This window comes from Microtus oregoni, unplaced genomic scaffold (genome assembly GCF_018167655.1).
Source record: "Microtus oregoni isolate MIOR12 unplaced genomic scaffold, Mior012 000036F_ref0000092, whole genome shotgun sequence".
Classification (NCBI taxonomy): domain Eukaryota; kingdom Metazoa; phylum Chordata; class Mammalia; order Rodentia; family Cricetidae; genus Microtus; species Microtus oregoni.
The window spans coordinates 3,835,116-3,860,759 of NW_024543095.1; the positions used below are offsets into that span (position 1 = coordinate 3,835,116).

Consider the following 25,644-nt stretch of genomic DNA (forward strand, 5'->3'; position numbering starts at 1 on the left):
GTCCTGTCTTCCCAGGTGTCAACTCGGAAGGGTCTGGAACCAGCCAGGAGATGAGCCTCAGGCCTTGCCTGTAAGGGACTCTCTTGATTAGGTTAGTTGAAGTCGGACAATTCACCCTGAAAGTGGCAACATCATTCCCTAGGCTTGGCTCCTAGTCTACATACAAAGAAGAAAGCTAGTTGGGTACCAACACTCATCTTGCTCTACTTCCTGACTGCAGATGCCATGTGATCAAACAGCTTCCTGCTGTTTGCACCACACACACCTCCCCAGCTGCTATTGTGTTCCCCACTTTGATGGAATGAACCCCCTAGAACAGTAAGCCAAAACAAGCCTTTCTCCCTTAAATTGCTTTCTCCCCTTAAATTGTTATTTTTGTCACAGCAACAGGAAAATAACCAAGACACCAGGTGTAGACACTGGGTATGGACACCAGGTATAAACACCAGGTATAGACACCAGGTGTAGACATTGGGTATGGACACCAGGTGTAAACACCAGGTATAGACACTGGGTATGGACACCAGGTATAAACACCAGGTATAGACACCAGATGTAGACACTGGGTATGGACACCGGGTGTAAACATCAGGTATAGACACTGGGTATGGACACCAGGTGTAAACACCAGGTATAGACACCAGGTGTAGGTAGACACTGGGTATAAACACCAGGTATAGACACCAGGTGTAGACACTGTATGGACACCGGGTGTAAACACCAGGTATAGACACCAGGTGTAGGTAGACACTGGGTATAAACACCAGGTATAGACACCAGGTGTAGACACTGGGTATGGACACCGGGTGTAAACGCCAGGTATAGACACCAGGTGTAGACACTGGGTATGGACACTGGGTGTAAACACCAGGTATAGACACCAGGTGTAGACACTGGGTATGGACACCGGGTGTAAATGCCAGGTATAGACACCAGGTGTAGACACTGGGTATGGACACCGGGTGTAAACATCAGGTATAGACACTGGGTATGGACACCAGGTGTAAACACCAGGTATAGACACCAGGTGTAGGTAGACACTGGGTATAAACACCAGGTATAGACACCAGGTGTAGACACTGGGTATGGACACCGGGTGTAAACACCAGGTATAGACACCAGGTGTAGACACTGGGTGTAAACGCCAGGTATAGACACCAGGTGTAGATACGGAGTGTGAGGCCACACAAAGCAACGTGTGCTGAGGAAGAGCTACCCCAGGATCAGGGTTTAGTTTTTGTTTGTTTGTTTGTTTGTTTTTACAGCAGAGAATGAGCTGGAGAATCTTAAAGATAAACGCCAAAGCCCTACCATGTATCAGAGACAGTGCTGGGAGGATGGCCAGCTCCCATATATGAAGAAATAGATCAAGCCCCAAGAGAACCGTCACCATCCATTACTCAGAAAGTCTCCTTTGTTCCGTGCAATGGCCTAGAGGTTTGTGTTCCTCAGAACTCTTGTGTGTTAAACCCTAATCATCGATGTGATGGAGTCAGGAAGTGAAGCTCTGGGGAGGGGGGGGGAGGTTAGCTCTCTGCTGTCATGAGCGGGGATCAGTGTCTCCATAAAAGAGATTCTGAAGACTGTGTAGAAATAAAGCCAGACGGTGCCTGTCATGAACCAGGAAGTCGGCCCTTCCTAGGCCCCAGCTCTGATGGTGAATTGATCGTGGACTTCCCAGCCTCCAGAAGTCTAAAAGGGATTTGTCTGCTGTTTATTGGTCACTCAGCCTGGAACTTCACAATAACAACCAAAGAGACAAGGACGGCTCATTCCCAGGAAATGTGTCATTTACCTCTGAATTATCTCAAACCATCTCTTTAAAGACAGTTTATTCATATTAGGGTCTAACAGAATCCAAACACTGCATTCAATTGTTCTATTTATAATCTAGCAAGACATCCTTTCTTTTTCCTCTTTTTTTTTTATCTGAAAGAAACTGGGCTAGTTCTCCTACAGAACAGGTGGCTTTGAGTGTCCAAGACTAAAAGAGTTGAGGCTTGGGATGCCGTCATGGAAGACAGCTGGGCTTCACAGAGTATCTTGGAATGAAAACCTATTTCCTGTGGCCCTCTGTCATTGGAACCCTCACTTTATCCCCCAGAATTTAATCAGAAAATTCCTATGAGTGATACAGACTGCAGACATTTAGGGAAATCAAGTCTCACATCGTAGTGAGAGTGTGTTAACCAATCTATATACTGTGGCATTTTCCATGCCTGGTACATAACTCTTCAGTGCCAGGAGTTGGAAAGGAAAGATGGATGTGAAGTGAACAAGCAACAACAAACCAGACTCTAGGAAGACAGACTGGCATCCCAAAAGACCATTTTGAACTCCTGTTTGTCTCACTGTCCTTTAGCGACCTGAAGGGTTAGCTGGCACTCAGAGATCCCAATACCACCTGACCCAGGACTAGAAGTCACCAAGAGCTAAGGCTGTGGACATAGGCAACAGAGAACAGCAGTGACGTGCCTGGGTCTAAGGCAACCTTCGGGGCTTAAACATGGTGGCTGTTCCAAATTCTACAAGTCTCTCTGTGGTCAGCCCAAACCTGGGACCATACAGGGGAAAAGTCCTTCAAGTTTTTGGCTAAGTGACATTTGCATAGGAAACAGCCACTAAACTTTATACTTCCCCACCCCTGTGGTGCTAGGAACTAAACACGGCCAGGCCAGCTCTACATGCCGGATCTCATCCTCAGCCTTAACCTACCATTCTGAGGATGACTTTCATAGGAATGTGGCCAAGATAATAGCCAGTCACTCCCTCTTATCATAGGGAATATGTTCTAAGACCCTCCCCCCAATCTTAGAACACCCAAAACTTCAAATAGTAGCAAACTCTATAGTGTGAGGCCTTTTAGTATTGTTTATTATGCAGTGTGGTCATGATGTTTGTAGTTTGAGGTGTCATAGCAAAATCATCATGGATTTCTTTTATCTTCTTTAAATTTCACAGTGAGAAGACTCTCTGTACCACAGACCTCAGCAACTTCATTCCACGTATTTTTTAAGTCAATAACTTTCCATATTTTGCATAAAGGATTCACTTTATGACTTTTCTTTGGCCTATCTGGACTGCCAGAATCACCATGCTTGATCCTTGGGGTCACTGTTTAGAAAATAAGGATTCCTTGAACATTAGTCCTGATACCAAGAGTGTTCCAAGTCACTTGTGGGCGGGTGGCATATGAGGCATACGCATTAGATAAGGAGATTCTGCACACTCGCGGCATGAGAGAGCTGGATAGCACAAGATTTCCTCATGCTAGCCAGAATAGTGTGTAATTCAAAACGTACAAATGCTTTGTTTCTGGAACTTTCCATCAGACATGTATGAGTCATGGTTAACCAAGGATAACTGAAACCACGGGAGGCAAAACTGCGGGTGCCGGAGCAGATCACAGGTATGCAGTTGTGGTCAGTCCAAGGCCCCTTCTGTTCAAATTCATGCTTCCTTTGCCCTGAGGGCTAACAATGATGTGGTACAAATGGATGCGGTCAGGAGCCCCGCAGCTGTCTTAGTGAAGATATGTCACTTTGAGAATAAGCTCCTCTTCTCAGCAGGAATGTGGCCTGCATCCTATGACAAGAGAATGCAGCCAAGCAAGTGTATAGACACTTGAGCCTTCTTCCTACTTGACTGGGAACAAGAATTCTGGGGTGTTTTTCTCACAAGCAGTAGAAATATCCCTCTCATTCTACTTCCCCAACATGGTTTGGGGGCTGGAGAGACAGCACTGCAGTAAGGAGCACTTGGTTTTACAGGGGACCCTGGTTCAATTTCCGGCACACACAAGGTGGCTTATGATGATGTATGACTCCAGTTCTTGGGGATCATGTGTCCTCTTCTGACCTCTCTGGGCACCAGGTATGCATGTGGTGCACAGACATACATGCACACAAAACACTCATACATGTCAAATAAATCACTCAAAAAAGATAACAAAAATAACAGTATTGACAGGCATTTTTTTTTTTTTGGACAGGCATTTTTTTTTATATTTATTTATTATGCATACAATGTTCTGCCTGCATGTATCCCTGCAGGTCAGAAGAGGTCAACAAATCTCTTTACAGATGGTTTTGAGTCACCATGTGGATGCTGAGAATTGAACTCAGGACCTCTAGAAGAACAGCCAGTACTCTGAGCCATCTCTCCAGCCCTTGACAGGCATTTTTTAGATTGTGTTTGGTATGTGCCATGCACTGTTAAACTCACATAGCAGGCATGCTAGGGCTAACTTACCAGGCCTGGAAGGATCAAAAAGGAAAAAAAAAATGGTTCAATGACAAAAGTTAATATTATTAATACAAATTATCCCTGATAGTTTTCAAGATCCCACAAAATCACATTTTATAGAAAATCCTCAATGTCCGCTTTCATAGAAACAGGAGTTTCACTAAACACCAACATTACATAATTCAGGTCTGGGAGATCACTCATCAAGTGGGTGAATTCAGGGCCTGGGGGATCACTCCTCAAGTGGGTGAAGGCTGGTGGCCTGAGTTTGGTCCCTTTACATGGTGTAAAGAACAGATCCAGCTCCCAAAAGTTGTCCTCACACACACACAGGTGGGGAGTGAGGAGAGAGAGAGAGAATAAGAAATAAAGACTATTACACACTTCAAAGGCTTTGAGCCTCTCTCATCAAGAAGAATCTATTTCTTACACCGAGAACTGGGTATTAACTACCTCTGTGACTTGCTTTGGAAAGCGACCAATTGCCAGTGCTGAGCTCAGTACTCAAGAACACCAGAATCGCTCTTAGAATCTAACCCTGTTGTCATGGCGCAGGACTAAAGAAGGGAGGCCATATGGACGGAGGCCTCAGACGAGAATCGCTGAGGCCCCAGATGTGTGTGGCTAGGAGAGAAGAGCCAAGCACAGGTCAGTCAGATCCACGATTAACTGAACAAACTGTTGTTTTTAGTTATTTGATTTGGGGGAAGTTTGTTATGAATCAAAAATAGATGCAGAAGGAGAAGGCAAAACTAGACTTTTTTTTTTTTTTTGAGGCATGGTCCTGCTGTGTAGCTCAGGCTAACCACAAACTAGGAATGCCCCTGTGTTAGTCCAAGTTCTAGGCTCACAGGCATGCACCACCATACCTCACTAAAACTTTGTTTCTGTCATGCTGTACACACGCGTACACACCTGCGCTGTGCGTATGGACGCCAGAGGTCAATATTGGTGTGGGTGTCGGGTTCCTTTCCATGGTTGCTTTCCACCTTTGTTTTTGAAACAGGGACTCACACCGAAACTGCAGCTCATGGATTTGGCTAGGCTGCCTGACCAATGTGCTTCCGAGATCTGCATACCCCTCTGCCCCACCTCCACTCTGGGTGTGTAAAAGTACACCTACAAGCCTGACTTTTTATGTGGGTGCTGGAGATCCACACTCGGGTCCTCATGCTTACATGACACGTTCGCCTAGACTCCGAAGCTGTATTTTTTTTTTTCTCCGATCCGTCTCACTGTGTAGTTTTGGTTGTCCTAGCACTTACTCTGTAGACCAGGCTGGCCTCCAACTCACAGAGATCCACCTGCCTCTGCCTCCCAAGTGCTGGGATTAAAGACATATACCACTACTCTCAGTTTAAAGTTGTATTTTTAAATTTACCTAAATGCTTTGGCCTCTTTTATGTTTTTCCCCCAGAAACTCCATCTGTCATTTTATTTTTTAAACTCAGGGCCTTCCACGTGCTAGGCAGACACTCTACTATTGAATTATATCCCCAACCCTAAGGCCCTTTTCTGCACACCGATAGTCACCTCTGACTCTGCATGCTGGACAGGATTTAAGGAGTACCATTTTAGACAAATAGATTTCCTCTTTTAATAAATACATTTTTTATTCTGAGAGAAAATCATGATGTGTAAAAACTTAATATAAATAAATAAATAAATAAATAAATAAATAAATGACACAAGCAGTCCATAAGCGGTGTTCACATTTATAGTTTTTTCTTTTAGACTATTTTCTACTATGTACTATTAGATATAATATATAAACGTACAAGTATCCCACTTTTCTTCCTCATATGATTCTTGCTTATATATTCTTAGTTATCAAGATTATCAAAAGCATAACTGCTTATTTTGTTTTTTTTTAAAGCGTAACTTCTAAGAGGTATAACCGTCCATCATAAAATGATGTCATTACCAGACTGCCTTTCACTGGTAAACATTTACGCAGTTCCAGTTTTTTTGCTGTCACAAGTAGCAAAGACTTGAGTACCTAATTATCTTTGCTCGTATCCCTAAGTAGAACAGAGACTTTACTAAGGAAGAGAGACTTACTGGGTTAAGCAAAGTGAATATTTAGTTCTTTGTGGCATATGAAAACCACAAATGGGGTTGGAGAGATGGCTCAGTGGTTAAGAGCACTGGCTGCTCTTCCAGAGGACCTGAGTTCGATTCCCAGAACCTACATGGGAGCCTGCAACTCCCTGTAGTTTCAGTTTCAGGGAATCTGACACCCTCACACAGACCTGTAGGCAGGCAAAACCCCAATGCATATAAAGTAAAAATAAATAAATCACTTAAAAAATGTAATCCAACCATCTAGGAAGAATGGCTATACAAAGTATTTATTTATACACTTGACATTGAAGCCAATCAGGACACAGTTTCTGTTTGACTGGGATGACGTTAGAAGTGAGCATTTGCTGGGTAGCCTGTGAGACTCGGAAACCATGAAGGTGTGAGTCTGGGAAACCCGTTCCTTCCAGGGTCTGCAGCTCACAGCTCATGGCTGGTTTGCTTTAAAAACCCCTCTGGATCTTCAGCTGCGTTCTTTAAACGGTAGAGCCAGTGAGCAGACCTCAAGCGCCGCTCAGGAGCTCTTTGCTCTCTGCCTGTTTTCCCAGCCCCTTCTCACAGGGGCTCCTTCTCCCTCCAGCAGGGAGACCTGCCAGGCACTGAGGAACCGATGTTCCCAAGGCCAGTACATCTGATTTTTGCTCTTGGCTGGAATTCAGAGCAGGGAAGAGTAAACTCCAACTGGGCCAAGGTGAGTCTGTCTCGAGGCCGCCCTTGGGCTGAGTGGATAAGGTGTGAGAAGCTGAGCCAAGTATGATGGGGAGGGACTTCGTGAACGTGATGAACAGCAAAACTCTGAGGTGAATGGCAGACTCAGGAGATCTCAGACCAGGCTTGAGGGAGGCCAGTCTCTTCCAGGGCCAACGAATGGCACAGACCTAAACCTCCACAGTGTACATTTAGATAAAAGACAAAGTTAGAATCCACTGGAACATTTGCTATGTGCCAGGAACCTTTTTCATATTTTCACTTTTCAGAATGAACAAGCCCCGGGAAACAAGGTTTTGCTTAAGGTTACAAAGCTATTTAATTAAAGTTGGGACTGAAATGGAGTGCTTTTTGGTTTCTGGGAACTGAGACAGATTCATCCGGTAGATCGCCAGCCTTGGACTCTCTCCAAACACTTTGTCTCCTGTGAATTCCTAGAACTTGGGCCTGGTTACTCATCTCTCTGGTTTCAGCTTCTTCTGTGAAGCCAGCCCACGGCCCACCTTGCAGGATCCGGTCAGAGAGCTAACAAAGGGACTAACTAGTGTCCTCCCTGGCTTCCAGGAGGACCTGACCATAGCCAGGTGGGACATGCACCTCTTCTGAGAGCCTTGAGAAGGAAACCCATCCAGGCCCCCATCTCAAGGGTGTCTGGAATGAATCCCCTCTCACCCTAACCATGCCCACCATGACTGGTGAGCTCTGCCTTGACGCACTGGCTGCCTGATGCCCGCCACAGAATGACCTCTGGAAGCAACCTGCTGGGAACACTAGCAATAAAGCTCAATGCTCAACTTTTTTCTGGAACCTTGATAAACCCAGTCCTCAGCTAGAGGAAAGGTGAGGGGATGATGGCTTAGACCTGGCTTAGGCCTGGCAGAGCAGTAACTATACAATGTGTCCAATATCCGGGTGCCAGCTTACCCTGCCTTATGGAAAACTATCCAGGGAGCAGCAAGGTCCTTCTTGGCTCACCTTGCTGGCCCTCAGGCCCTTTCAGGCCCACCCCAGGTTCCTCTCAGGGACTGACTGAGCACACCTTCTGAAATCACTCCAGTCTGGTGTTTCCTTTAAAGGCTGTGGACTGAGCACAGCCACCTCAGATGGGGCCATGGAGGACTAGCCAAGCCAACCAGAGCGGCTTCCCAGCCTGCCTGGGAAACATGTCATTTTCTATTTGCAGCATCACGGATGTTGACTTTTGATCTCTTTCTTTCTCCCTCGGGGCCTCAAATCAGTGGTGACAGCAATTTCATTTCTTTTTTACTTTTCCCTATAAAGAGAAAATGTCAGGAGGAAAGGAGGTTTTGAAAAAAAAAAAAACAAAAAAAAAACGGGAAGAGTTTCAGACCTGAAAGAAGGCACTCACTCGGTAGTGAGAGCCTGTGGCAATCATGTGATCACACAGTGGCTAGGTTAGGCGGTTTCTGAGGTAACACTTCTTAACTTTTAGGGTGTTTGTAAATCACTCAGGGTGCCCTTTTAAAAAAAATTGACCAATTTATTTTAAAACACACGTACACACAAACATATATATGGACTGATTGTATCTAGAACTTTGTAATAAATTATATATATATATATATATATATATATATATGAGCTTAAGAAAATTATTATAAAATCCATTTCATGTTCTGCAGTTTCTTTTGTAAATTATTTTTTATTTAAATTTGACACTTTTGCACATGCATGTAATAACTGTGAACATTTCTACCCTCCTGTCCCCCATTCCTTCCTACTCTCCGAGCTCCCTTCCTGATTTGTCTCTTCTGAATTTCTTGTCTTTGTTCAGGCCTTGTGCAAGTAGCCATAGTGTCTGTGTGTTTGCAATCACATTAGCCATTGTGCCCCGAAGACAACATGCCATTGAACCCCTCTCCATCCTCCAGTGGTTACAATCGCCTCAACCTGTTTTCTGTCTTCCTGTCACCCAGGGATCTTGTGGTCACGCAACTCAGACTCGGTATCTAATGAGTCCCAGCACGAGGGCCACACGGCTCCTCTGGGTCACACTTGGAGGAGGGGGTGTTCCTTGTCTTGGCCTCACCTGGTCTTAGAGCAGTGGGGTGTCCCTACCCCATCCCACAGCTGGGTATTTACAGGTGAGGCGCTGGCCACATAATCAACAGACACTGTAATCTCATTAAAGCTCACACTTAGATTTGTATCCCTCCTGTTCCATTCAAACAGAGATTTTCTGATACATATGCACTGGATAACAGCGCCTTCAAGTGATGAGCTCTTTCTGAACCCTTGGGTGATTTCTTTAATTATAATTTTCGAGATCATAATATAGTTATTCTCCGTCTATAGAATGTTACTTGTACGTTTTCAAGGCTGACTATTTAGTCTTTAATGACCAGTTGGTGTGTTCTTCCCTGGGGAACACTATTTCTCTATTTCTCCAGCTTTCAGCACTCCTAGTTGTCTGTAGATCTGTCTGAAGTTGAGGCCTCATGGCCTTTCCCCTTCCATACTGGCGTATCTATTAAGTCTGGCTCAACAGTGGGAAATGAAGGCTGGTACTGGATACCTAGTCAGCTACCTGGGGCTAGTGGAGTCATGTTGGAAAAGAACCAACCACCATCATTTACTAAACCAGTGTAATTCCTGACTACACTCTAAATATTTATCCTCATACCCCCAGATAAGTGTAGTTCTCAACCCACATCAAATAAACGTCTCTTTTCAACAGACAGAGACCAGTACAGAAAATCCCACCTCATCAAAACAGAGTTGTGGAGCCCAGGCCCAATCCATACATCTACAAAACATTCCTCTACCTAAGGCTCAGGGAACATTGTAGAAAAGATTGTATAAGCCAGAGGATCAGGGACTTTGCTGTGAGATTCTATCTTCTAGAAACGTCAGAGAAGTTACACACCCATGAACTCTCCCCAATATGGCTGCCGAAGCATGCGCAAACAAAAATGACACCAACAGACGTTACCTGGGTGACTTCTAGGAATTATGAGGCATGCTAGACCTGCTCTGCCAGGAGTCCCTACATAAAAACCACAGGCTCCAGTGAGTTTCATCTGTCCCTCCCCCATCCCTGCATTTGGAGCTGTCTTCAGCTTCCAGATCCTGGCCAGTGTTCCTGGCACCTCCCTCATCATCTCAAGTCCTAGCCCATGCAGACTCGCCTGCCCTCAAGGACCTTGCATTTGTTCTGTTTCTTGTTGCTTTGACAAAATGCCAGACAAAAGCACTTAAGGAAGAGTTTTTTTTTTTTTTTTTTTTTTTTGGCTCCAACTTGAAGCATAGTGAGGGAAGTTTGAGAGAGCTGGTCACATGGTATCCACAGTCAGGAAGCAGAAACAAAAGAACGCTGGTGCTTAGCCGAGTTTCTCCATTTCATCTCATCAGCCCCATAGAACATTTAGGGCTCATCGTCCCACCTCCATTAATTTAACCTCGAATGCCTCCACCAATACCTCCGCACACACAGACACGCCCAGAAATTTGAGTCTTAGGTGGTCTAGATACTACAAGTTGACAGTCGAGATTAGCCATCATTGATGTAGGTGTGGTTCTGAGCCTTTTGTGCTCACAAACCCCGAATATCAACAAATGTTACCCAGGCTTCTCCTAGGTCTCCGCTCTGTGACACTCCAAACAGGCAGGTGTCTGTTGGCAGGACTGACACACCCCGTGGGAGTGGCTGAGAGCCGCTGGCAAACACTTGATTGGAAGATGGAAATCTGCTATTCCCAAAGAGACACCAGAGTGAGGGAATTCAGGAAGAAATATGTTTCTTTTTCATTTTTAAAAGCTTATTGTTTGAGAACGTCATACAGTATATATTTCTAAGATTTGTTTATTTATTATGCAGACAGTGTTCTGTCTGCATGGATGCCTGCAGGCCAGAATTGGGTACCAGATCTCAATATCTATGGTTGTGAGCCTCCATGTGGTTGCTGGGAATTAAACTCAGAACCTCTAGAGGAGCAGCCAGTGCTCTCAACCTCTGAGCCATCTCTCCAGCCCCACACAATATATTTTAACACATTCTTTCCCATCCTCCAACATCTTCAGAGAAAATATCGCAATAAATGTAAAATCAGGCAGTCCTCAACCTAAATTCACCCACGGAAGAGTAAAGTAAATAGGACTGGAAAGAAAACAGCATGTGCTTTGGGTCCCTTGACATCACATCCGGACCCTGCAGGTGTGGTGTGTGGCCATAACAGAGAGCCTACCTAAGAATGCAAGGGGAGGTGGGGCCTGAGTATAGGGACGATGGATAACTCTGATCAACCTTAAGGAATCCCCAGTGCCCCTGACTTGCCTTTAATTACCTTCCAATTCTGAGGATGTTTGAAACATTTGGGCAGAATTCAGCCCTCAGGCCAATAAAGTGTGAGCAGCCACAACCTCCGAAAACCCTGAATATCAGCCAGTGTTAGCGGCCCTTCTCCTCGGTCTCTGCTCTGTGATGCTCCAAATATGCCTCCTCTTCATTCCTCACATCCACAAAAGGTTAATAGGCTTATATCCATTTTACAATTTTGAAAATAGAAACTGAGAGATTAGTCCAATACAACACAGAAACATGGGTTTGGAAATGGGGTCTCCTGACACTTCGTCTGGAGCTCCTAGCGTGATCTGTATTCTGTTCAGATACAGAGAGCTGGCGCAATGGTGCTCAGATTGGTATTATTCAAGAAGCAAAGTGATCTTCAAAGGGATTTGGGGACTAGAATGCTGTTTGAGCAATGCCCAGGCATTACCAGCAGGGGGCAGGAGCCTGCCACTCCAGAGGTTTTCATCCTTTAAAACCCTGGGTTGGAGTAGGGGTGGGGGTGCTGAGACCTTTCTTGCCCCTTAAACGTGGAAGAAGCCAAGGTGAGATGCAGGATCCCTTGGTGGGAGGATGTGCCTCCAAGGCGTAGAGGCCATGCAAGACCCTCCAACACTCCTGGAATTTGAACAGAAACAAGGCAGCCCTTCAGGCTCCACCTGTCCTTTGCTAACCAGGGACCATTTCCCTCTACACAGGCTTCTGTATCCAGGAAGAGGGCATCACCCCTTCTGCCTGCGGGAGTATGGGAGCACTCAGAGGAAAATCCCTTTGCAGACATGTGCATGCTGGTCCTTCGAGGTGAGTTCACAGGCATCTAGTAGGCAGCATCTCTCACTAGGGCGCGAGCTGGTTCACACAGGCATGGATGGTATAGAGGCCAGGGGAGTGGGAAAAGAAAGAAGGAACTGTCACTGCTTCTGTCTGGTTGGGTCATCTGGGTGTCAGCACAACATCCCAGTGCAGTCTGCTTCAGATGGGTCGCCTGTCCCCTGGGGGGGGGGGTCCTATTTGAATCTTGCGGGGAGCAACTGGCAGACCTGGGGTTTGGAGACATGTTTAGCTACATTAGCCCTCTGCAGAGTCCTCTACAGCCAAAACGGCTTAGAGCAGCAAGGCCTGCTGTGAGGTTGAGCGCGAGAACCCAGAAACCCCTTAAGCTGTCATTCCCAGTCAATACTCATCTCAGAGTCCAGGGTTTTCCAAGTTGGCCGGAGGACACAGCTTACTGTTGTTCCCTAGGTCCATAGGCCTGCGAAGCAGGTAAAGAGAGAGGCACGGCTTGGATTCTGGTCTAATAAGACACCAGATACGCATGTGCTACCCAATGGAGCAAAACTCTGTCTCTGGTCTTAGGGCCCTAAAGCCTCACTAATTTGCGCTGGCATGGGTTTCAACACAGGTCTCCCACCTCTTCTCAATGCACTCTAAAATCTCCATCATCAGTTTCATTATCATTATCAAGATATTCAAAGGTCTTATTTTGTTTTTTGTTTTTTTTTTTTTTGTTTTTACTCCCTCCCTTACCTCCTTTTAAAAAATATAAGCCACACACTGTACCTTAGGCTAACCTTGAACCCGTGGCAATCTTTTTTCCCCAGCCTTCCAAGCCCTGGGGTGACAGGCATGAGCCACCATGGTCTGGCCTAATTTGTCTTTGCAACTGCCCCGTATATTTTAGCCCAGTGATTCTCACCCTCCCTGATGCTATGGCCTTTAATACAGTTCCTCATGTTGTGGTGACGCACAACCATAAGATTATGTTCATTGCTACTTCAGAACTGTAATTTTGCTACTGTTAAGAATCATAATGTAAATACCTGATATGCAGGAAAACTGATATGCTACCCCCAAAGGGGGTCACAGCCCACAGGTGGAGAACCGCTGATTTAGCATCACATCCTTGGGTTCTTCTGTGTTGTATAGAATAGGCTGCTTTCCTAAGCAAATAATATTCCGGTGGACGGATACTGTGCAGCAATTTTATTTATCTGTTCATTGCTTGGTGGCTACTGAGGTTGTTTACACTTCTTGGTCACAGTGACTAGAGCTGCCATGAGCTTTGGTGTGTGATCATCTCCTCAAGATTCTGCCTTCAGTTCTTTTGTCTGAATTCCCAGATGTGAAACTGCTTGGCTCAGTGGTAGTTCTATTCCTAATTATTTTGAGAATCATCCATACTGTTTTCCATAGCAATCACAGCATTTTGTTATCCCAGAAACCCAGACAAAGGTCCCTGTCTTTCAGCATCCTTGCCAGCATTGACTATTTCCTGGATACACACACACACACACACACACACACACACACACACACGAGAGAGAGAGAGAGGACATTGTAGTTGTGATCTGCACTTGTCTGAAAATGACTGATGTTGAACATGTTTTCATGTGCGTATTAGTCATGTGTGTGTGTGCATGCTTGAAAGTTTATGTGTGTTCATGTGTGTAGATATGTGTTCATGTATGTGTGTGAGTGTGGAGGCCAGAGGTCAACATTGGATGCCATTGTTCAAGAGCCACACACTTTGTTTTTTGAGATCAGAGCTCTTCATGGGCTTGGGGCTTGCTGGCTCCGCGAGGCCCGCTGGCCAGCGAACTCCAGGAACCCTCGTCTCTATTTCCCCAGCACTGAGATTACAAACACACCGCCATGTCCGGTTTTACAAGAGTTCAGAGGATGGAACTTGGGTCTTCATGGTAGCATAACAAACACTTTATGCTCACATGTCTATGTCATAATTTTATTAGTGTATATTATAGAAAATCATGTGTTTATTATGATGTTTACATGTATGTATGTAGTAATCTTTGACCATATTTCCCTCATTACCCTCTCCTGTCCCTCTTTCTCCTCCTGTGGATCCCTTCCTCTTTCCAAACTTCTTTTACTTACATGTCTTATTTTCTTTTCTAGACTCATAAACAAGAGATTACATGGTATTTGTCTTTCTGAGTCTGGTTTATTTTGTTTAACATAATCATCTCTAGATCTTCCTATCTTCCGGCAAATTGCATCATTTTTTTCTTTTGGTTGAAAAAAACATAACATCTGTAAGTTTCAAATTTTCTTATTTTTGTGTCAGGTTATTAATCTTTAATTATTGAGTTATAGGAGTTCGTATTCAACATATAGACCTCACAGATCTAATAGTATAAAATTAATTTGTAGGTGTCATCTACCATTCCATATTTTCCTTTTATTCTTCAGATTATATTCTTTTGTAGACAAAAATTTTTTAGTTGGATGAACTCTCAATTGTAAGAGTTTTGCTTTTTTGTTTGTTTGTTTGTTTGTTTTCGCCTGTTCTTTTGGTGTCACATCCAAGAACTAGCCAAAGTCAACATTAAGTTTTATTTTATTATTATTATTATTTTGCATGTGGTATAAGGTATTGTCTCATCTCCATCAACTGCCCCAACACAGTTTCTTTAAGACTACCCCATTTGTTGGTCTTTATGTTAATGCCACACTGTTTTAATTGCTGTAGGTTTGTAGTATCTTTTGAATTTAGGAAGTGTGTATCCTCTGTGTTTTCTCTTCTTATCACATTGTTATTTGGGCCATGTCATAGTCCAGATTAATTTTGCCATGAATAGAAGACTATGTCTAGGCAAAATCCTGTTGGGATTTTGTTAAGGGTTACATTGACTATGTAAATCCCTTTCAGCAGTATGGGTAACTTACATTTGAACATTCAACATGAACATGTCGCATCTTTTGATTTTAAATTTTTTATTTTAGCAACTTTTTTTTTTTAGTTTTTGTGAATGTAACTTATACCATCACAGTTAATTATCTTAGAAATATCTAATTCTAAATGGAGTTGATATTTTAATTTCCTTTTCAGATTTCTCATTATTAGTTTATAGAAATACTTCTCTGGCTGTTTGGTTTTTTCTTATAATGGAACCCCTAATTCATTTTTAAGATTTAATCACATTGATATTGTTACTTTTGACCACGTCGTTGTATGTCACTGTGGTCCTTTGTTCATCTTTGTCTTGTTTTAGTGACCTTCTCCCTTAGCAATGTAGCCCTAGGTGTCTTCCAGCAAGGGACAGCACACTTTCCTCCAGAATTTTGTTATGGCCTGGCCTGTACTCAGGGGTAGGGATTCTAGGTGCTGGGGTCTGGGGTACACACAGCTCCCTGATGACAGACCTCCAGGAAGGACTGAAGCACAGCAACATCGACTGTCACTCCCACCAGTGTGACTCTCTGGACTTCCATCTCTCCAGAAAATGGCCAACCTTTTAGCTTCTCCACTTTCTGGGTTTGCTGGCTGAGTGGGTGTTCAGAGGCCACCTATCATTTTTTGATTGCTCATGTCATTTGGGTGTCTTACACATTTGACAACATTTGAGTCTCTCCTCCTGCTTATTCAGTCAGTTTACCAAGAGTATCTAACATCTCCTCTCTTTTCTATTAGCAAGAGATAAAGATATGGCTGAGGTATGCAGCCCTTCTGGTTGCAGACACATCCATCCAAACTATCATTCTGCTGTAGGTAAACGGCACTGAAATAAGTATGCACTGTTGATATAATCAGCTTCATCAGGTTCCTGCCATATGGCTGTGCTTTCCCACTCCAGAGCCACAAAGACATCCTATGCTTCCATACTGAGCTTACGTGTCACGGGGGACCAGGATGTGCTTCACTTTTCAGCGTAAAATGGAACCAGCTCCATCCCGTTACTGATCTTCAAACTCATATGTTCTTTACTGTTTTGGGTGCCGCCTCCATCGTCAATGTCAAGTGTCTCTACGTAACAATGCCTCTGGCCTGAGCATCTTCGTTTTGTTTCACACTAATTGCTCATTCCTTATGAGCACTAACATTGAATACTTTACAGTCCCATGGCCTTTTCATATACATTATAAAATATGTTTCTTTAGTTCCTAAAATTATTTGATAGAATTTTAGTTATAAATTAACTTGGAGAAAATTCATATATAAAAAAATGTTAAATCACTGGGACTGGAGAGATGGCTAGTGGTTAAGACCCCTTGAAGCTCTTCCAGAGGACCTGGGTTCAGGACACAGCAGCCATATCAAACGACTCACAACTGCCTGGAACTCCACGTCAAAGTAGCCAACATCTTTTCGTCTCCTCAGGCACCCACACTCATGGCACACACATACATACACACATAAATATAAGTAAAAAATAAGTTGTGAAAATAGCTAAATTATCCCATCAATGAACCTAGTGTCTTATTTTTCTTCTGCCCTTCTTTTGAGACAGTTTAATAATTTTCTCCTTAAAGGGGCAACACTTGTAAGAATGATTCCAGATGCCCCAGGGTTTGTTTTTGTTTTGCAATTACTATTCTGAAAATATCATTATATTCTTAAATGTTCTGTATTTTAATATATCTTCTACTGCTGGCATTAGGGAGTGACATTCATCTTCATAATATAATTGGTATCCAGAAAACTTCTGAACTTTGATTAGATCTAAAATATGTTGATTGGGTTTTGATTGTGCCTGATCAGCTTTTCCTCCTTCCTCCCTTATAGCTCCTGCTTGTTATTATTGTTACTATTACTGTTGTTGTTGTTGTTGGTTTGGTTTTATTGCTTTGGTTTGAACCATGGCAATCATAATAGGGAACTTTGATTTCTGGCATAAGCCTGGAATTTCTCAATGTCCTCCACTGGGCATAGACATTCAATCATAGCCCCATCCATTCGAGAAAATAGAAATAGAGGTCTGTGATAGTTCCTGGAAAATTAAAGTTTCTTAAACTTAGTAAGTTTGAAAAAAAAAACAGTCCATTAATGGTGAAAATCATGTTTCTTTCTCACATTAAACTTCCATTTATTTATTTATTTATTTATTTATTTGTTTGTTTGTTTGTTTTTCAAGATGAGGTCTCTTTGAGTAGCTCTGGCTATCCTGGAACTCGCTCTGTAGACCAGGCTGGCCTTGAGGTCATGGAGATCCACCCGCCTCTGCCTCTTAAGTACTGGGATTAAAGGCATGTGACACCACTGCCCAGCAAACTTTTTTTTTAAAGATTATTTTTAAAAATAATCTTTAATCACTTATAGCTTTTAGATGGTTTATTGCTTTTTCTTTTGTGTGTATGAGTGTTTTGCCTGCATTTGTATCAGTGCACATGTGTGTTCAGTGCCCTCAGAGACCAGAGGAGGGCAGTGGGTCTCCTGGGACTGGAGTGACTGGAGGCTGTGAGGGGCCGTGAGGGGCGGTGTGGGGCCGTGAGGGGCCGTGAGGGGTCGTGCGGGGCCGTGAGGGACTGTGAGGGTGCTGAGAACCACATCAGTGTCCTCCCCAAGAGCAGGAAGTGCTCTCAACCTCTGAGCCATCTCTCCAGCTCCAATAACTATTTTATTTATGTTATTTATTTCTATTTTTTTCATTTTTATTAGCATTTATTTATGTATATCTGTTGAGACAGGCTTCACTATGTAGCTCTGGCTGGCCAGGAAATCGTTACATAGACCAGGCAGGCCTCGAACTCAGAGCTCACCCTGCCTCTGCCTTCTGAGTGCTGGGATAAAGGCTTGTGCCACCAAGCCTTTAATAAATGTATGAGCATTTATTAATTATACAAAAATGACATTTCGGGCATGTATATGATGCACTTTGATCATCTTCAGTCACCTAATAGCACATCCTGCTTCCGCCCACTGTTCCTTCCTCTACCTCCCAAGCCCTGATACTTCCACGTATCATTGCTACTGGACTCTTACATACAGTCAGCTAGTGTTTTATATAGAAACATGAAGTATTCTGACAGTTTTCTGTCTCTACTGTTTTTGTCTGGCTTTGTAATAAAGGTTGCAGCGGAGAATCTCAGCTCTGTTTTCTGGAACAGCTTGGGTTGTCTAAGGATTATCTCTACCTTCAACAAGAGCAGAACTTATCTGTGCCTGAGTCCAGAGCTTTCCAGGAAGGGGAAGTTCTTTGATCAGTCCCTTATTGGATGCTTGAAAAATTGCTAAATCTTTTTTTGTTTATTTGTTTGTTTTCACTTTTTTTGTTTCAAGACAGGGTTTTGCTGTGGCTTTGGAGCCTGGCCTGGAAGTAGCTCTGTAGACCAGGCTGGCGTCACACTCACAGAGAATCACCTGCCTCTGTCCCTCAAGTGCACCATGGCCCGGCACTAATCCCTTTAATTCCAATTTTAGAATTTTACAGTTTTCCAAAAAAAAAAAAAAACCAAACAGAAAACTGTCTCAACATTAATAAGCTTTCAAAGTTTAATTTTCATAATATTATTAGCCTAAAACTTTTGTGGTATTTAGTATATGGCTCTAACTTCTCTCTTCAATCCCTCCAGCAATCTTATCAGGCATTTGTGAACATACATATGTATTTTAAAGTTGATTATTAGTATGTGTGTGCATGTATGATTATGGTGTGCCGTGGTGTTTGTGTAGAGGTCAAAGGACGCCTTTAAAAGTTGCTTCTCTCCTTACACCTTATGTGGGTGCTGGGGATCATACCCAGGTCATCAGGCTTGCAAGTGCTTTTGCCAACTGAACCAGCTTGCCAGCCCCGTATGATTTGTATATTTTAAAAATCCAGCACGTCCAATGTCTTGTTGCTATCCCTGACTTCTCTAAGTGTGTGTGCTCGTTCGTGAACGCGTGCGTGCGTGTGTGTGTAAACAAGGTTTCACAGTAACAACAACTAGCCTGTCACTCTGTGTGTGTGCGTGCGTGTGTACAAGGTTTCACGGTAACAACAACTAGCCTGTCACTCTCTGTGTGTGCGTGTGTGTGCGTGTGTGTGCGCGCATGTGTGTAAAGAAGGTTTCACGGTAACAACAACTAGCCTGTCACCTTTAGCTCAGGATGCCTTTGAACTCTTGCCGACCCTCCTGCTTTAGCCTCCCAACCACTTGGGTTACAGGTATGAGCTGCGATGCCTAGCTTCTGCATACATTTCTTTAAACTTATTCTGTTTTTTGTTTGTTGTTTGTTTTGTTATTATTTTTGTTTGTCAGATTATGTTATTGAACATTTAGCTACGGGAATATTTCCAGAAGAAATTTAAGATAAAGTCATCTAAAATCTTTAATACTTGATAATATTTTTTTAACTTTTATTTAAGTGTCAGTTTGTCTGGATATAAAATCATAGGCATGAAATCCTCTTCCATGAACAGCTTAAATATTACTTAATTGCTGTATTCAGTTGTATCATCAAGTTTCATAGTGTTCCCGCTGTTTTTCGTCTTAGTTTATCCAGTTTCTATCAATGTTTTGAGAATTCTCTTTGTCATTTATGTTCTTAAACACCGCTACTGAGATCTGGGTTTCTTTTATATCCAAGTTATTTAACACTAGGAATCCATTCAATCTGATATTTCATTCTAAGAAATGCTTAGTCATTATGACTTCAAACATATTTTCATTTGTTATTTGTTTTGTCTTTCTGGCTCCAAAGCCTGTGCTCCTAGCCCCTGCAACCAGCTGAAAAGAGCAATTCAATCCCTCTTGCCTTATCTGTGTAGGTTTTGCTGCCCTCCAACACACTATGAAAGGAGAAAGAAATAGATCCTACTTCATCTCTGTGCACGGTGCAGCCCTGTCTTCTGTGTGAGGGAATGCGTCAATGAATGAGCCAGGAGATTAGAGGGGTGGAGGACTACAGCGAGAGATGCTGGGAGTGCACAGCAGGAGCCGAGTCACGTCTGGAGTGTGCCCACACCCAGGGCATGACCTCTGTCAAGGTGGCAGTCCCTTCAGCAGGCCCCTCCCTGTGGCAGGGAGCATCTGGGCTAACCAGCTCAGCCCAGCCCAGCCTTGAGCTAATGACCTCCACCAGCTCCAGACTTGGCCCTGCTTTCCGACGTTTCATCCTGACACTCTGCCTTGACTTCTTGGCTTCTTCTTGGACCCTGTTTTCTCTTCTGTGACTGAAGAGAAAATTTGTACTGCCTTGTGTAGCTTCTGGGGGTAAGAGGAAGCAAACGAGACCTTCCTGTGGTCTGTACACACGCATGTGTGTGTGTGTGCGCGCGCACACACACACACACACACACACACACACACACACACCATGCTGCACACAGCCTGGTGCCACTCTCACCAGAGCACGAATTGTCACAGACACCCAGCAACCTCTACCCTGGAGTCTGAGGGCCCAGGGAAATCTACACATACTGTGGAACCCTTGCTTTGATCCTGTTTTACTAGCGGGGACGAGATCTCCCCCAGGTCTGCAGCCATTGGGATTGCTGGCAACTTTCTAGGGACTTTCGGAAGGTGGAGAAGTGACTCCATGGCAGTGATCCCATCCACATTTTGGCCCTCCTTCCCTGTACTCTTATCCATAATTTCCCAATCAGCCTCTCCTTTACACTCACCGCATCACCACCGGCCATCCCGTGTGTGTATGCCCAGCACCTTGAGTCTTCCCTTCCTCCTTGGTCAGCAGAACTTGATAGGACATCAGCATAACCTGGCTCTTTAGGCCCACGTAGAGGAATTCAAACTAAGGTTGTCCTTGGTGACATGGCCTTACTCGTGTGTGTGTGTGTGTGTGTGTGTGTGTGTGTGTGTGTGTGTGTGTGCGCTCGCGCGTGCATCTGTCTGTCTGCCTGGGTATCTATGCATGTGTGTTAAATAGGGACATCTAAAGTCTTAACTAATAGGGCAACAGTTGTGGGAACTATCAGCTCCCCTGGCTGCCTGGTAGGGCCCACAAGTAGATACTGCAGACTCCTCTGGTAGCCTTCTTAGGAGTAACAAAGGCCCATACTTTGCCCTGATAAGTCTGTTTCTCCAGGACCCCAGTCACCAGCCCTTGAGATACAAGCCCTCCCCCTTCAGCTTCACTGAAGACTTTTCCCCAGCACCTTCTGAACTCTTGTTGAGCCGCGCTACTTCATCTTCCATTTATTTGTTCGACTAAGCCTGGCGATCTCTCAAGATTCCAACCTTCTTAGTGTTCTTTCAGAAAGACTCTCCTTCCTCAGATATTTATCCTCGGGGCTATCAGGCATGAAGTAGGAAATTGGATTGGTGTATCTTGAGTGGTATTCAACTCTGAGTTCATTGAATCTGAAATTCAAAGCCATGGTCAAAACTAAACCAGCACCGCTGGGGTCAGCAATGATTACATCAACTGTATGGACAGAGGCCTCCTGTCCAATGAGAAGACGTAGTGCCAACACCCTGTACTTGCTGCTAAGATTGCTCAGTTATGACTTTACTGGATTTAAACGTTCAAATTAATCTTATCTGGAGCATGGTTTAGATACCCTGTCTTGGTAATGACAATGACAGGCAACACATCAATGGCACCTGTACCTGCCAGTCACCGTCCCAAGGGCTTGACCCACCTTAACTCTTAGTTCCTACAGTGATGAGGATAAGATAATTAATATTTTCAACATGACATTACAGAGGGGAAAGAGACACAAAGAGGCTCTATATTTTGCCTGAGATCTGATTTGGTAGACGATAGAGCTAGAGTCAGACTACCCCTGACTGTGTGAGATAGGATACATACTGTATTCTAAAGCTTGAAAGCACGGCTGCACATCCCTTCTGTGTAATCCCGCTTTCACCCCTCCTCACCAAAGGCTGCCAAAGCGCTTGTCCTTCCTCCACCCTGTCAGTACCGCGCGCATCAAGGAGAGCTGGATGCAGGTGGAAACTCTTGAAAGACAGGGATGGTACCACAAGGAAAGATAACAAAGCAACAAGAAGAAATTGGACATAATGCTTGAGCCAAAGAAGGGTTGAAGAGAGGGGGAAAGGAGGAAGTTAAGAGTCTTACATAAGCCTGGGAAACCATGGTGTGCCGCGCCTTATACAAATAATTAAAAAAGGAGATTTGAAAATAAAGATATGTCATTTCTTCCCAAATTAATCTATAGAATGTCGGTTAGTGTTAATAGTTTTTTTTCTGGGGGGAAGGTTGTTTTGTTTTGTTTGGAACTAGATAATATCATTATGAAATTCCCTTTGAAAAGAAAAGGGCCAAGAATAACCGAGAAGCAATTTTGAAAAGACACGAGCTTGAAGAACTGGCCATGCCAGATGTCAACATTTAGTCTCAAAATATTTAGCAAGAAGACAATACAGTTGGGCACAGGATAGACTAATGGAGGAGGGCAGAAAACCCAGCCATGGCTCATCCATGCTCCGAAACAATCCAGGGCAGAGGTGAAGCTATTAACCCAGGTGGGAAAGGGGTTCTGCTGACCAATGAGTGCTAAAAAGAGCTCCCACCAATGTAGAAAACATCAAAGTGGATTTCTATGTTAGGTCAATTTCAGGAAGATTAAAAAACGAAGAAGAAGAAGGAGGAGGAGGAAAGAAAGAAAGAAGGGAAAAAACACAAACTTTAAAAGACAACATGAAAATTTAAAAAGCCATGATCTTAAGATAAAGAAAAATTTCACTAAATAAAAAATTAGAAGCAAAAAGTTCATAAATTTAGTTGCATTGACATCTATCCAACAAAGTTCATTGTAACTCATCGACAAACAAACCATATTATCTGAGAAAAGAAATTTGTAATTAATATAATATGTAAATAAAATTCACAAATTAATAAGTTGACATATGGAAGAGGCATGGACAAAGAATATAGGAGACTCTTAGAAGAACTCCAGAAAGCCAATGACTATAAAAAGAAGCATACTCTCACTATTAGAGAAATACAATGCAAAACAGCAGAGTGTTACCATTCCACCCACCAGATTGGCAAAAATGTGCAGCTCGTGCCAAGTATTAGGAAAGAGCAGTTAAATCTCGGAGTCTCATGCATGGCTGGTGGTGCTGCCAGCGGATCCAAGCCCTCTGGAGAGCAGTCTGGCAACCAGGCATGAAGATGAAAGTGGTCATGTCTCGAAGTCCCACTGGCAGCAGGCAGTCAGGCAGACATGTATGAAGATGTTTACTGCCCCGGCTGGAAACAACTGACATATCCGTCAACAAGAGAACAGACAAGCAGATTGCATTGTAGTTATACAATGGAAGACAGCGGGATGTGTCATCAGAGATCAAGATCTCACAATTATAATGCCAAGGCAGAAACGCATTGCAGAAGATTCTAATTCTCTCTCTCTCTCTCTATGCTTATGTTCTGTGTAATATGAAGGGTTGTAATACTTCATTGGTAAAGTTTCAAAACCTCGCCTAAATAAAACTTTACAGTGTTTGTGAATACACACTGGTGCAATAAAAAGTTTTCTTTGAAAAACAAGGGAGCGGACAGTTAAGATGGAAATCAAAACAAGTTCGGGAAATGAAGCCAGGAACTAGGATAAAGTGTTTGGAGAGGAACTTAATTTTTTTTTAAATATTTTTATGGTTTATTTAACTTTATTTTATGCGCATTGGTGTGAAGTGTCAGATCCCCTGGAACGGATCTTCAGACAGTTGTGGGCTGCCATGTGGGTGCTGGGAATTGAACCCGGGTCCTCTGGAAGAGCAGTCAGTGCTCTTAACCACTGAGCCATCTCTCCAGCCCCGGAGAGGAACTTAATTATGCCTCTTATACTTACTTCCTTTCTTCTGTGCTTTTTAGAACACATTTATTTATTTATCTATCTCTCCTTTCTTTTGTGTTATTTAGAATACATTTATTTATTTATTTCTCTATCCTTTCTTTTGTGTTTTTTAGACTACATTAATTTATCTATCTGTTTATTTTGGAGGTTGTGTCTCGCTGTGTATCCTGTGTTGGCCTGGTACTTGCCCTGCAGTTCAAGCTGGCCTCGCACTTGCAGAAAGTAGCCTTTCTGTGTCTGACTCCTTAGTACCAGGATGACAGATGTGTACTACACCGCAAGGCTTCTGCTATTTACTTTCTTTGGAATAAAGAGACATAAAGTAAAAAGGGTAATGTGTTCATATTTGCCAGTGCTCACGTGGCCATCATAAGTGCTGCCCACTAAGTAATTTTTGGCTGTCTGCTTTCCAGGCAGGTGATTGTATTTCTTATCCACTCTGAAGTTAGAAGTGACCTGGAGACTTCCTCTACCCAATAAAAAAAAAGGAGTGTGGGTTACGTTTATGACCTCATAAGCCAGTGAGCAAAAAGCTTTGGCCAACATGGCAGCCCAGACACAAAGCTTTATCCTCCCTGGCCTCAGAGGAAGCATGACACCTTCAGGCCACTGGAAGAGAACACAAGGAAATGTGAGAAAGGAACCTCTGTGGGCTTGGGCCAGAGATTGGGGGTAGCGGTGTTTCTTGTTACTGCAGCATAGCTGAGCCATCCTGTAGTCACCACAAGCAACCTAGTTCGAAAGTTTAGCCCTGCTCCAGCCTGTGTAGCTCAGGCTGGCCTCAAGCGTGCAGCAACCAACCTGCTTCAGACTCCCGAGTGCTAGGGTTATGGTGAGTGTTACCATGTCACAGTTTTCTTTCTTTCTTTCTTTCTTTCTTTCTTTCTCTCTCTCTCTCTCTCTCTCTTTCTTTCTTTCTTTCTTTCTTTCTTTCTTTCTTTCTTTCTTGATTTTCGAGACAGGGTTTCTCCGTAGCTTTTGGTTCCTGTCCTGGAACTAGCTCTGTAGACCAGGCTGGCCTCGAACTCACAGAGATCCACCTGCCTCTGCCTCCCGAGTGCTGGGATTAAAGGCGTACGCCACTACCGCCTGGCATCACCATGTCACAGTTTCTAATAGTTACTTTGAAATAAAAGGACTTGAAACAAGTAGGTTAGTGTGTTAATATCTTCCTTCAGCAAGAATTATGCTGACTGCAACTGTGACGGACTCTGTGTGGCTTTTGAAAATGTCTTTCTACCCTCTGTTTTCTGTCCTTTGATGTATCTGACTAACAACTGGCCCTCATCCCCACTGACTGCCAAAGTATTTGCCCAATTGTAGTTCACTTCTTAGAGAAATGTCAAGAAAATGGTCTCTCACCTCCTAGTCTAAGGTTCCTTTTCAAGGTGGCCCTCGAGTCCACCAGAGAATAAAAGCCCTAACTAGGGGTGATGGACGGGCAAAGCGGAGCAGGAAAGGAAACTGGCACCCTTGTCTAGTTGTGTTCCATAGGTGCTGTGCAGAGAAACCCAAGCGTTGCCTGGAAGTGGCTGTGACATGTGATGCCTTTGAGAAGTTCTGTGGAAAGAATGACATCATCACCAAGCCCTCTCCCCCACCTTTTTTTCCAGTGGGAGTGAGAAATAAATAGACGGACACATTTTCCAGTCAGGGAGCGATTCCGCGGAGCAAGTTTACCTTGGCAGAGGAGCCCAGGTGGAGTTGTGAGAAACCTTATCTGTGCTTGCCCAGTAAACAGGAGCTGAAGTCTCCCCAGAGCCGTGGCTACGAGCAGGTGATAGGAGAGGCAGGTGAACG

General features: G+C 43.7%; 1 long non-coding RNA gene across 2 annotated transcripts; it reads left to right on the top strand.

The window, feature by feature from the left end:
• Positions 1 to 1,378: 1,378 nt before the first annotated feature.
• Positions 1,379 to 24,122, top strand: LOC121432799. Of its 2 annotated transcripts, none has more exons than XR_005972235.1 (3): positions 1,379 to 1,437; positions 12,040 to 12,142; positions 23,992 to 24,122. It is a non-coding gene; the product is annotated as an uncharacterized LOC121432799 (long non-coding RNA). The 2 variants fall into 2 exon arrangements; XR_005972236.1 differs by lacking the exon at positions 23,992 to 24,122 and adding an exon at positions 15,937 to 15,948.
• The last annotated feature ends 1,522 nt before the right edge of the window (positions 24,123 to 25,644 follow it).